General features: G+C 42.1%; 1 long non-coding RNA gene across 2 annotated transcripts; it reads left to right on the plus strand.

Moving 5' to 3' along the window:
• Nucleotides 1-1,682: 1,682 nt before the first annotated feature.
• LOC103819888 (uncharacterized) lies at nucleotides 1,683-9,480 on the plus strand. Of its 2 annotated transcripts, none has more exons than XR_007779019.1 (7): nucleotides 1,683-1,899; nucleotides 2,912-3,105; nucleotides 3,198-3,323; nucleotides 3,508-3,615; nucleotides 6,477-6,575; nucleotides 7,175-7,294; nucleotides 7,752-9,480. It is a non-coding gene; the product is annotated as an uncharacterized LOC103819888 (long non-coding RNA). The 2 variants fall into 2 exon arrangements; XR_007779020.1 differs by having other exon boundaries at nucleotides 1,684-1,899; nucleotides 7,175-7,255.
• The last annotated feature ends 670 nt before the right edge of the window (nucleotides 9,481-10,150 follow it).

Genomic DNA, 10,150 nt, shown 5'->3' on the forward strand with positions numbered 1-10,150 from the left:
TGCCAGGCTCTCCTGACCACTGCATGGCACACACATCAAAAATGGGCATCCTCTAGTTCTCACTCTTTCCTTCTGAGGATTGTCTCCCCAAAATGGTTTTATTTCCATTTCCAAAATGGTTTTATTTCCATTTCCACTCTGCTCCACAGACCTGCAAATCCCCGTGGGCATTGCTGAGGTGCTTCCCTGATGGAAGGAGTAGCTCTTGCTCAAAAACTGCACGTTCTGTAATTCACTTTCTTTCTCCACACTACAGGATCTCACTCTTGTGGGATTCAGTGCTGGCTACCAAAAGAACAGGGCAACAATTTGGCAAAAAGGGCAGCACTGAAGGTACAGGTACCATCCAGAGTTACCAGGGACCAAAAAGCTCAAGTTCCTTTGCCTAGAGGGTGTGTGGCAAAGCACTGAATCGAGATGAACTGCTTCTCTTAAAGATCTACAGCTACTGTAAGAAAATTGGGAATTATTTTTGGAATAACTCTTTTATGGAATGTCTTTTATGAAGAGGTAGTACTTTTTTGGCTTTGGCACTGGGGATTTTGTTTTAATCCAGGCTGAATCCTGTGATGGGTTGAGTGAAGCTAAATGAGGTGGGTGCTTTTTGAAAGAAAAAAGCAGAACAGAGGCAGATGGTGAGGGGGAGAAAGTAATATAGGAAACATGAAACAAATATATTGTTAGAGATGCCATTTTTCTGTAGTAAAAATGCTTCAGCTTCTTGATTTGATTGACTGTTCTTTTTTTTTTCTTTTTTTTCTTTTTTTTTTTTTTACCTTCATGTTTTCTGCCTGTTTTATTGCATGTTAGGTACCACACAGCATAATTCAGTTTCTTTTTCTGATAAAAATTATTAATTCCCTTCAGATATGATGATAACAGATAAAAGAAGGGAGTTAGGAAGCTCATGTGAAAGAATTTAAATATGATGAATCATCCAACCTCAGCAGTGAACACTAAACATGAGGAATTCTACTTTGGCATTACTTGGATTAGGCTGCTCAAGGTGCAGTCAGAGTGCAGGTCTTGGCTTCACTTTCCTTAAAATTGGAAGGTATGATTGTCCCTCTCTTGTTTAGATAAAATTATCCAAATATTGCTGGCTAACTTGGTATGAGTTTTTAGTTATTTATTTTAAAACACAGGCTGTGTCAGCAGGAGTGTGTGGAGGTGCCAAGGAGCTGGTGGAATGCAGGTTTCGTACATGTCACTCTTGGAACACACTGTAACAACGGGGATTGCAAATTCTCACTGCATTTTCTTTCCCTTGGTGTCACTGATTTAGCATTTTCACAGGTAGGTCGCATTTCAAACATCTTTTGTTCTTCAGAGCAAAATTCTAGTTTTGGCTTTGAATCTGGCCTTTCAGAAGGTAAGATAACCACACAGTATTTTGGATATTCATCCTGCGAATTGCTGCTTGGGAAAACAGTAGATTTTTTTATTCTGCATACATAACTGAGGTTTATTATTAAACAAATATTAAAAAAAAACATGCTGAATTATTTCTTCCTCTGAGCTTCAGCAGAGGGCTGAGAACAGTTTTTACCTCAGCGCCACTAGCTGCTTCCTCAGGACAGGTTTCGAGCCATTGCCCCAATTTAACACTTAAAAACCTCTTCTTTTGGACTTTTTCCTTAAAAGCAAGGCGGGCCCCTCCCGTCATCCTGGCGCCATCAGTGTGCGCCGCCGGTCACATGTCCCTTGTTTACCCCGCTCGCTGCCGGTGGTGGCGGCCCCGCGGCGGGTGAGGGACCGACAGACTGACCCCGACCGACAGACCGACCACCCCGCCGGGGGCAGCGAGAGATCGGCGTGGGGAAAAAAGGAAAGGCGGCGGGGAAAGGGTGTACCCCGCAGGGGCGCTGTGAGGGCTTGTCCCCTCTCGGGCGGTGTGAGGTGCGCTTTTCCGCCCTGTGGAGCGGCGAGAGGGGCTGGTGTCCCCTCAGGGGTGGCATGAGGCGGGAATGTGTGTGTCTGTGTCTCTAGCTGTCCTAGGAGCAGTGTGAGGCGGGAATCTCCCCTCCTCTCAGGGCCGGTGTAAGGCGGGAATGATCCCTCCCGTTAGGACCGTTGTGAGGCGGGAATGGCCCCTCCCCTCAGGGGCGGTGTGAGGCGGCAATGGCTTTTCCCTTCCGGGCCGGTGTGGGGCGGGAATGGCTCCTCCCCTCAGGGGCGGTGTGAGGCAGCAATGGCTCCTCCCTTAGGGGCGGTGTGAGGCGGCAATGGCTCTTCCTTTCAGGGCCCGTGTGAGGTGGGAATGTCCCCTCCCCTCGGGGCCGGTGTGAGGCTGGAATGGCTCCTCGCTTCAGGGGCGGTGTGAGACTGGAATGGCTCCTCCCTTCAGGGGCGGTGTGAGACTGGAATGGCTCCTCCCTTCAGGGCCGGTGTGAGGCGGGAATGGCTCCTCCCTTCAGGGCCGGTGTGAGGCGGGAATGGATCTTCCCTTAGGGGCGGTGTGAGGCGGGAATGGTTCCCCTCTTCAGGGCCGGTGTGAGGTGGGAATGTCCCCTCCCCTAAGGAGCGGCGTGAGGCGGGAATGGCCCTCTCCTCCCGGTAGGAGCGGTGTGAGGCGGGAATGGCCCTCTCCTCCCGGTAGGAGCGGTGTGAGGCGGGAATGGCCCTCTCCTCCCGGTAGGAGCGGTGTGAGGGGCTGTCCCGCAGTCCTTCGCCGTGTTCCGCCTGGAAGCGGCCCGGTTCTCAGCCGCTTGCCGCGGACAGACGCCGAGGGGGGAAGAGCCGAGCGGGTGGGCGCGGGTCGGGAGCCGTCGGTGCGGGGCTGCAGACGGTGATTGACTTGCGAGGAGCCAGAGATGTTCGGCCATCAGTCCTCGCTGTGCTGGCTCGGGACGCTGAGGTACCGCCTGATGTTCTGAGCTGCCTCTCAATAAAGCCTCTCCTTTATTTTCAGGCTCAGCATGTCCCTGCCAGCAAAGAGGTGTGGAAGGCCCCCAGTGTTGTCTTTTCTGGAAAAGAGAAAGAAGAGTCTTGATAGAAGAAGGGGGAAAACAAGGATTTATGTAGGAAATCACATTGACTGGTGGCTGAGACTTAAGGAAAAGTTGGATTTCAGAAACGATGCAGAAGTCGCAGGGTTTTTACTAGGTATATGAATAGATTGTCACGATATTCCTCTGTTTGCTAATAGCAAGTAAATAATTGTGAGTTTTAATATCAATTGTGTCTTTTCTTTCTAGTTTTGACACCTACAACCTGTTGTCAAAAGGTCTGCTCTGTCCCCTCTCTGAGGGTGTGAGAAGGATCACTAGGAAGGAAGAAAGAGCGTTGTCAGCCAGCACTCCTTTAATAGCAGCAGATGGAACGTTAGTACTGTCCTCTCCTTACTTGGGAAGGGTGGATAAAATATTTTTCTTGGTACCACTTGAAGGACTGTAGCTGACATTTAAAAATAATGAGATAAAAGTTATATATAAAAAGGAAAATATGCAGCTAATTTTAGTTAAATTGAAGATGCTGAATATCTTTTGTTCTTACTTTTGATTTTAGTAGGTGAACAAGTTGGGGTTCGGAAAGCAATTCTATGGCAGAGAAGAATCCTTGGAAGCTAGGTCAGGAGTAGATAAATACCAGTGCTCATGAAGCTGAAAAATTCAGGTACGTTCTTCAAAATAACATTTTTCTCTGACACTGTAATTTTAGTTTGGAGTGCAGCACTAACTGAATCCCTGGGACTGATTTGATACAGGTGAGGCAGAGGGTTTGTGTTTAATTGATTGTTTACTTCAGCCTTCTTAGGTGTGAGAGATATTATGAAAAGTTGTTTGGTATGAAAACAACTTTGTTGCCCTAAAAGGTAAGGCAGTGAGGCTTTGGAACAGTCTCATAATATCAGTGTGAAGGTTCTAAATCCCACTAAGTACAAAAAATGCTGGACAAATGATCAGGCATGTACACAGTGGTAATTGTACAAGGCTAAGGAGCAACAGCTGCCTAAGAATGAGGAGAGTCAAAAATAAGAGGAGTTTAATGAGACTGACATCCTAGGGCGTGCTGTGTTATTCCAGGGAATATTTCCTACCAGGAGAAGTTGTATAACCTCACTATAAGGAAAACAGTTTGTGTTTCAGTGTCTGAACCCCGCATCAGTGGTGACACTGTTGGGTTTGTCTTTGGCTCTCAGGAGAGCAGTGAGGTGGAGTGCTGATGTCACTGAGGTTCAGTGGCTGTGGGATGTACATACAGGGGTCAAGTCAGCTGCCCAAAGTCCTGTTGGTAGCTGAACTTGCATATTAGAAGACCAAACTCAATTGCTAACTCAGTGTTTTTAAAAATCTGGGCAAATAGAAAAAAAATCAGTTTTCTTCAGAAAGGAACACAGTGTTTCTGTTAATGTATAGTTCTTTCTTGTTTTCAGAGGTGTGGTACTGCACTTCCTCTTGAAGGGAGGCAATGCAGGCATGTATTTCCTGCTTTCCAGGCACTTGGCTGTCATGCTTTCCTGTTGTTGTTTTGGGCTTTACCAAAAATGTCTTTTAATTCTGTATTTGTGAGGGTCAAGAAAAGAGCAAGGTCTTGTTGTAGGTGCTTTATTAGCACATTCAGAATTAATAATCATAAAGCAGATGTTGTATTCTAGGCTTTTTAGTCTTGAGTCTAATTTTAGGTTGGCTAAACACTAGCTATTAAGGGACTGCACACATCAAAGACAGTGGAGGAAGAACCCTTAAATTCAGCTTCATTGGTGGCTTAATGTTTGGTTTCTGCCTTGCTTTTGGAGCCTGATCACATTGGCTTTCATCAGTTATAGAGAATTAGGTTGACGGAGAAGCAGTGGGGGAGTCAAGTAGATTCTTGCCAGGTGAAATGGAATGGTTTTTTGAGTCGTGGCTATTATGAGGAGTTGGCAGGTTGATATAACAGGAAGGAAAGAATGTACAGAAATTCTGATTTAAGGGGGTATTAGCAGGGCAAAACCAAATGGAAGGGTTACCAGCCTACATCCAGTAAGGTTTCCAGTCCTTCTCCATTGCTTCTTCTGTTACTAGCTTCTAACTTTAACATTTGGAATTTAACCCAGCTTATTTAACATTCCTTTTCTGATGTACATGTAACAATTACAAAGCTGTCAAAGCAGGTAATAAACAATATTTTAAAAAATATGTGTTATTTGCTCTACCACTGAAAAGTAATGAGCCAAAGTAGTTGAACAGGATTTTTTGAGGAAGCTTTGGGGAATTTGGTTCTTTTACTCTTGTAGTAGTTGAATTACATGGATTAAAAAACTCCTTTACTGTGTAAAAAAGACAAGTTCTCATGATAGAACTGCCCATGCCAGGGGGTTGGAACAAGATGATCTTTAAGGTCCCTTCCAACTCAAACCATTCTGTGATTCTATGAACTGACTTTCTTGGGATTTGATTTGATGGACTGTATCTTTTTTTTTCTTCAATTCAGTAAAAATGAAACAGAATACAAATGCAAAATGGATACTCAGAAGTGTCACAGCAGTTCAGAGAGGATGGCTGAAGTGTGCAGTAGAATGAGTTGGTGTCATTAATAAATGTTGAGTTGGGAAGCTCCAAGTTTGTGGGTGGCTTCAGCCTGTCCCTGTCTCTCCTAATTTGGCACTGGCAGCACCTTTTGTAATGATTTTTGCTACACAGCTTTCCTCATAGCTGTGGGACTTTGCAAGACTCTGTGTTGCAGAACTTCTCTTCATCTTGAGTAATGTATTCTCTGAAAAGCCATGTGATTACTGTCCAGACAAGGCAGTTGTAAAGTGCAGTTCCCTTGGAAAGCAAATAAACAATCTCCAGGGAGGGTCCAGCATGCTGTTAATGCTATAGACACCATGACAAACATGAACAGCTGAGGAGTTTCTTAGCAAGCAGGAAAGTATAAGTTAAATTTAAAAGAAAAAAGAAAAGGAAAAAAAAAAAAAGCCTGATAAATATAACCTGCTTGGTAGGACAGCTTCCTGTTCTCTCCAAACAAATCAATTTTCAGTGCTTTGTTTTGACTAGTTGCAATTTTTAATTGGCCTAAAAGATTCTGCATGTACTGCTTTTGATCTTTAGTGTTCATCGTTTGTTTTTAATTAAAGAAAGGGGAAAAAAAAAAAAACAAAACCAGCCACCCCCCACCCCTGTCAAACCACAGTCTGTGGTTGTTTCACTAATGTGACTTCAAAGGGACTGTAACACAGCTTTTCCTTACAGACAATTGAGTGGTTAGTGTCAGACAAATAATTTATTGTGATGCTGAATGTTGGTCTGTATTTCACTGCAGTGAAACCTCTGTTTATATACCATAAAACATAAGATGTTGGTCTCTTTATGGGTATTGCACCTAGAAAAGCACAAATGCACTTCTTGTGATGTTTCCTCTTCTTTCCACGTTAGAAGATTGTATTAAGGGAGTGCACTTCCCTAGACATAGTGAAACAATATAAACTTATTTTATGTTTTGGTATTTGAATGTCATATTGTAACTGTAATTACTGTGTTACTTTTCAGGGTGAGCAGCAAGAAGAAAATCAAGCATAACAATACAGGGGCAATTTTTACTCCATTTTGATTTTGCTATGAGGATATTGTGAACTGTAAAGAATTACTGTAAGTTGTGTGAAATTCCATGTTGTGCTGAACAGCACATTAAACTCAATTACCTAAAGTTTTATTGTGTCATGTCAGTGTTTAAGTGTGTGGAGTGGATTATTTCCCTGGAAGAGTCTGTACAGAGCCCTCTGAGGGGCAGCAAAAGAGGACAAGCCAAAGTGCTCATGGTATTGCTAAACTTAGAATTTAATAACTTTTTGTAGGCTGCCTTAATGACTGAGTCCCTTACATTTTATTTGAAACTCAGAAGGGTTAAGATAGAAACAATATTCTAGTGTCAGTTGCAGCATCAAGTGTGCTTCCATCTGGATGTGTTTCTTGGAATGCTTCTCTTTAGGTGACAAATGTCACATATCCCATGTATTGGAAGGCATTTGTGCAGGTGATTGATGCCCTGGAAAATGAAGGGTAAAAATGCTGGACTGTAGATTGCCTTGGTGCCTTTGAAAAAATGAGTAATTGAGATCAGCTACTCTGGTGCTTATCTAAAATCTTCTGTGATTGAATCATTTGATGTCTTGCTTTGCTTTTGATAATACAAAAGCTGATACATGAGCTGATAAGTGATGAATCTTAATTATTTTCTTCTGTAACAGATGAAATAAGTGGAGTACTTTCAGTAACTGAAGTTCTACAGAACGGTGTTGGCGGTTCTGAATGTTTTGTAGTTACCAAGTGTGAGTAATCCTGGAAAGGTTTTGAACCAAGAACCTGAGGTTGGTACAGCATTCAGGGTATTCAGTGTATGGTTGTCAGAAGCACAGAAACTTCCAGTGTTCTGATTTTAACTTTTTTTTCTTTAACCACACACTTGCATAAGCTTTCAGGTCTTGATCTTACAGTATTCAAGCCAGCTGGGCTTTCCCACCAGCTTACACTAGAACAGCCTCTCTGTGGGGAGAAATTCCCCTAATTAGATCATTATACTCTGCATTCAGTTTTTTAAATTAGCTGTTTCACTGGCTGTAAGGAACTGCTGTTGCTCTTAAATATTATCTTGATGCTTTTGAAGTATCTGAATTCAGTGTTGCTTTATGAACAATGGATGTTACTCTAAATATTGTACAGATAGATTAAAAAAAAAAGTTGAGAAGGCAGTTTTTTGAGACTTTCTCAAAATGAAAATGCCCCTTCTTCTGTATTTGTGTTCTCTCTTTGCTCTGTACCTTTCAGATTTTTCTTTGACCAAACAATGACTCATGTAAATAACTCAGTTTGGCTCATGGAAGAAGTGTGACCTGTGACACTTATGCTCAGTGAAGTGTCTTCCAGTGCTCTCAGATTTTCAGTTGTTGGTGCCATTACAGTGAGAAGGGAAGAGGACTCAGCCTTCTGTTACATTTTCCTCCAAAGGCTTCAAGATCAGAAGAATCCACAACTGCATATTCTCAGCCAGTTCGACCTCATTCTTGTGCCTTTTTAAATGCACACTGCAAATGTTTCTATTATTTAACGACTTACTGTTATGCAAGTAGAATAATACTGCCAGTACCTGATTTGTTGAATTGCACTCTCTATGTCAATTACTGGTGGAATGATTATTCTTGTTCATAGTACTGAAATTCATCCCTTACTAAGGCTTCCCCCAAACCTCCCATGACACTGGCACTTCATTCTGAAGAAAGAAAAATCAAGAGAAAATAGACTTCTAAATATTTCCTTTTGTAATGTTACAGTGTGACAGATGATATATTTGGGTTGCTATACGAGCATACACTTTGGAAAATCTGACTTCTGTAGAGCAGAGTATTATCATTGCTGTTTTCCAGTAAAGTTAGCAGAATGGTGAATGGAAAATTATTCTGAAACAAGATTCTTTCTTCTGATGGATATGATGAGCAGTGTCTCTGCTTTGGTCAAAATGGCCAAGTAAGGCTTTCTGCTCCTGTGGGTCTATAAAAATTGTGGAATTTGATTATGTTCAGATGTCAGAACTAAACCAGTAAGAATCACTTACCCTCCTATTCCATTGATACATTAAAAATGTACTTTAGGAGAATTACTTTAAGCAGAATCATAGGTTGTGCTATTGGCAATACTGAATACTTAGGGCATAAACCTATAATGTTAAATGTGAGGATTTTCTGTAGAGATTTATAGTGGAAGTAGCTATAACACCACCAAATTTTAATTTTGTTTTCTGATTGTAAAGTGGACTTAATGTGCCAATTGATTTCCTTATAACTGTGGCTCTATCAAATCTCTTGGAATGTGAGTATTTACATGAATAGACTGGGAAACTTCATCCAAATAAGTGCTGTGCTGTTCTGTGTCAAACGTAAGCTTCAAACCATTAGTTAAAGAATTGAAGTTACAATGCACTGGTTTTCATAGTACTAACTAAATCTTCCGTTCCTTAGCCTTTACAAGAAGCCATTTTCTAAAATCACAATAACTACAGTTGTGTTCTTAGCTCACATAATGTGGTATCACCTGAAAACTTTGTGTCTTGCTAGGGGAAGGTAGTCTGGCCTATATTTTGATTTACTTATGTAGTAAAAAACCCTACAAAACTGGAGGGAAAATTGTTTCAAATAGCTCTTATAGATTTCCTGGTGAAATAAGGAGTTTTGCAGATCACCACAGACCTGCTGGAGAGGGGAGTAGTACTGAGGGGAGATACTGGATTAGGGTACTTCAAACCAGTGTTTCAATGCCCTGTTTTCTTATTATTTCATATCGCTGTTTAATTCTTGGGCTCTTTTCTTACTCTGAATGCTTGTGAGCCTGTAAAGCTGGATCAGTCAGTCAAGAGGAATGCTGCATCAAGGCCCATTATTTCAGAATGTAACAGGGAGGCAGGAACCTGGTTTTATTCAGAATTCTTCAGGCTTAGTAGATCATCATGGGTTTTATCTTGTGGTAAAATTGAAATATGAAATACAACTTTTATAAGCCATGATCATTTGTCTCATTTAATAGCATGAAATACTATCATCAGTGTGATGATGATGCTTGTTGACTACTTTTGCAAGAGGCTTTCATGTCCTGTGCCCTGTTTAGAGCTTCTAAATCAAGACACCCCAAGCAGGTTTCAGCTGAGTGTTGTGTTAAGCATGTTCTCGTGAGTCACTGCTGAGAATACTGATCAGTGGATAGCAGGAAGGAGAATGCATCAAAGGAGGAATTCCAGAGGTTGGAGAAGTGGAGTTTCAGTTTGAGATGTGTAAATGAAATGTGGGTCAGAGAGGAATGGTGAACCTGAGCACTGTTTGTGGTTTGAGTGTCCTGTGCCAGCACAAGCCTGCTTCCTCTCTTTTCCCCTGTCTCAGCAGAAACCATTGATTTCATTTATAATTCCAGAGATTCCTCACCACTACAGCACTCAGAGCCCTGGCAGTGAGCATTGTGGTGTCACAATTCTGAGGATTCAACAGATAAACTGGATCAGGTAGAGCTGATAAGTGTGAGAATTTACATGTTCATCACCTCACTTAGGTCAGAGCAATATTTCTTTCTGTAGTTCTTGTGCATAAATGTAAAGCTACCTTGTATTTAAGGTACTAAAATCAGTCTGCTCTACGCAGTGCTGTGTGTAATCATGCTTGTGTGCAGTGTTCAGAGGAGCTGTA

Source organism: Serinus canaria, chromosome 18 (genome assembly GCF_022539315.1).
Source record: "Serinus canaria isolate serCan28SL12 chromosome 18, serCan2020, whole genome shotgun sequence".
Taxonomy (NCBI): Eukaryota; Metazoa; Chordata; class Aves; order Passeriformes; family Fringillidae; genus Serinus; species Serinus canaria.